This window comes from Sciurus carolinensis, chromosome 4 (genome assembly GCF_902686445.1).
Source record: "Sciurus carolinensis chromosome 4, mSciCar1.2, whole genome shotgun sequence".
Lineage (NCBI taxonomy): Eukaryota > Metazoa > Chordata > Mammalia > Rodentia > Sciuridae > Sciurus > Sciurus carolinensis.
The window spans coordinates 27259590-27263265 of NC_062216.1; positions in this window are offsets into that span (position 1 = coordinate 27259590).

The following is a 3676-nucleotide window of genomic DNA, read 5'->3' on the forward strand; positions in this document are numbered from 1 at the left end:
CTGCCCCCTCCAATAGACGCTGCATTGCTGGTTTTCACAGTTAGCATGACTGTAAAACTGTTGATTATTCAGACCCATGGCAGAGCTTGGAGAGGGGGATGGAATTAGGGCAACTTAAAATGACACCAGCTTTGCTATTTTTCTGAGATTCTGCTGTTTTTCTTGATAAACACTCCTTAGGTTGTTAAATGCCTTTCATTGATTTCTGGAATTTTGAAAAAGTTGATTTTGCCACTTTTTGCCAGTGTTCTTGGTGCTCTTATGGATACTTCTTCCTTTCCCCCAGGAGAATTAATCATGTCCCATGTGACTTTGTTCATACATTTTGTAGCGCTAATCACAGTCTTATACCTAGTTGTTTCAGGACTTCACATTTGGTTAGGAATTTTGTGTATACTGCAGACCCCAGGGTACACTACTCCCAATAGTCTTGAGTGTGTCCCCTAGAGTTATATGATGAACAGTCTGCATGATCACACCAGGATATTGTGCATCTGTCTCCATCAGTTAATACGAAATACTTAGGATAGAAAAAATATATTATTCAATTTTGTTTGCCCACAGTTTCATCCAGAACTTCTACAAAGTACATAATCATTTTTAAAATGAATGAATGGAATATATTCTCCCTATAGTCATTACATTTAGTAGACATAGAGAAGGGACTTGCTTGAAAAAAAAAATGTAGAATGTGAACAAGAAATAAAAATAACTGAACTAGAGACCTATAACTTCCGTGAGTTAAGAGTAAAATTCTCTTTATTTCTACAGCAAGAGAGAATGATTAGCAAACTCACAAATTAACATTTTATTTATTACAGGACTTCTTAATTCATGCTTGAGGCCTTGATTATCCATGTTTCCACATGTCTTATTAAAGAATCCTTGGGTTGCAAGAAACAGAAGCTACCTAGAGAAGTAAAGAAGAATTTTTATAGGTAATCAGAGGCATTTCATGGAAATTGAGAACAGAACTTGAGCAGTGCCTTTATTTTAATTTATTTTTTAAATTTTATTTTTCCACATTTTTTAAGTGGGTGCATTGTAATTGTACATAACGATGGGATGTGTTGTTATCGGGGCTTTCAAGAGACTGCAAGGCATATTAGAAAGCTCACAGCCTAGACCACCCTTCCTGTCTCTTTTAGGACACTCTCCTGGATTCTCCTCTTTCTCTCTGCACATCTGTATGTCTACTTTATTCTTTTCCTTCTCTCAAAAGACCTGCTTTCTCTAGGTCAGTATGTACCAAATTACCACAGACCGGGCTTCAGATGCTTGCTTTGTTATTTCAAAACAAAGTAAGAAACAAACTGGAGTTTCTGACTCCCTCTTTCTAATTCCCTTGAGAGTGGCCTGTTGGACAAACTTGGATCAAGTGTGAACAGCTCAGATAATTAGCCGTGTTCAGGCTGCAGGTTTACATGGCTCACTTGCCATCCACTTAGCAAGATCAATGGCAGCTCTCTGTAGAAGGACGTGTGTAATGAGGAAAGGGCTGGAGTTTAACAGGACAGGCCTCTGCACTAGTTGGCTTGGGCTGCCATAAAAGAATATCACAGGCTGGGTGGCTTAATCAGAAATTTATTTTCTCACAGTTCCAGGGACTCAAAGTCCAAGATCAAGGTGCCAGCACAGTTGGTTTCTGATAAGGGTTTTCTTCCTGACTTTTAGATGTCTGCCTTCTAGTTGTACCCTCACATGGCCTTTCCTCTGTACAAACAGCAGGGGGGAAGAAGGGAGAGGGACAGACAGTTCTGTTGTCTCTTCCTCTTCTTATAAGAACACCAGTCTTATAAGATTAGGGCCCCACAATAGTCATCCCCCAACTCCAACCCCCCCGCCCCCGCATGCTAGGGACCTAGACTAGACTAGAGTCTTAAGCTTGGAAAACACATGGTCTACCACTGAGTTACAAACCCAGAGTCCTTAATTATCTCTTCAAAGACCTTATCTCCAAATATAGTCATATTTGGGGTGTTTTCAACATAAAGATTTCAGGGAACAAGGGAGAACCCAATGCAGAAATAAGAGTATTTCAAAAAGTGTCTACTATACCATATAAAATGATGTCTGAGTTTGAGTACAATGCATACTTGCATACTTTTAAAACTTATTGTCACTAATGTTCTGAAATTGTTGACTTGTTAAAGAATAATAACTAACTTTCCTTGTTCATGACAGTTATTCTCTCTCTCCCTCTCTTTCTCTCTCTCACACACACCATGTGTGTGTGAGTATATATTGTCAAATATAGTCAGTTTTCCATTATCCACATTAATGAAGCTGTAAAGCAGATATTCAAATGACGTGGGCAGCAAAAACACTGCTGCAACTGTTCTGTTCTAGGAATCAAGTGTCCTACAGAAAGAAGCTGTAGGATTCAAATGACTCTGGCAATAACTTTGCCATGTCTTTGTATATAGACATAACAAACTTCTTTTTTTTCCTTTTCGAAATTCTGGGGACAGAACCCAGGACTCTACACGTGCTAGGCAGGCACTCTACCACTGAGCTGCCTACCCAGCTCACAAACTTTTAATTGAGCAGGAGAAGGTACCCAGCTGGATCGTGTAGGTGTCTCCATCCTATTTTACTTAGTGAGGAAGAGGGTGGCAGCAGAACGAAGCATGAAACTGGGCCTCAGAACAACAGAAGTGCGTAGGCATGGTAGAAAAGCTAAGAGAACTCTTTATAGTATGTAGAAGTCAAATTAAATGCATCGTATTTATCATACCATGCAGAGGATTGTAGCTGAGTTTAGCGAGGACCAAAAGAATCCATCTCTAAATAGATGCTGTTCAACTTTGCCATTGAACATCAATCATCCAAAGTTGGTGACTTCTTATTCAAATATTATTTGGGTTCCACTCTGAAGGCAAACATCCTAATAATATCTCAGGAGCTTACGTGTATTGTTCTGCTCCCAGCAAATATTTCTGAACATTTTAGTCTCCAAGAGTTAGTGATATGGAAATATTGTCAAAGACCATCTGTGGAATGCCACCCTACTCTGCTGTGCCCATCTAGTTGCCAATGAGAAGGAAGGAAACTAACAGAGAATGAGCACCTAATGTGTAGTAGTATATGCATTATCTTACTGATCCAGAACATTTTTATTCCATATAACATTATTTATAGGAATCTTTTTAAATATAGAAAGGAATAAATGGACTAGTATAGACCATAATTATCACTATATTACTATTTATAATTTTTGTGATATACAGTGTAACAGTGGTTAGGGTAAGGACCCTGGAATTAGAATGTTCAAATGGAAGTTCTATGACTTATTAGCTGTGTGACCTTAAGTAAATCATTTAAGCACTCTGTGTTTTGGAGAACTCATAAATAAATTTGGCAAACTAGCAGGATACAAAATTATCACCCATATATCAATTATATTCCTATACTCCAATGATGAATTAGCTGAAAGAGAAATTAGGAAAACTATCTCTTTCACAATAGCCTCCCAAAAAATAAAACACTTAGGAATCATCTAACAAAAGAGGTGAAGGATCTCTACAATGAAAACTACAGAATACTAAAGAAGAAATTGAGGAAGACTTTAAAAGATGGAAAGACCTCCCATGTTCTTGGATAGGCATAATCAATATTGTCAAAAATGGCCATACTACCAAAAGCACTGTACAATTTCAGTGCAATTCCCATCAAA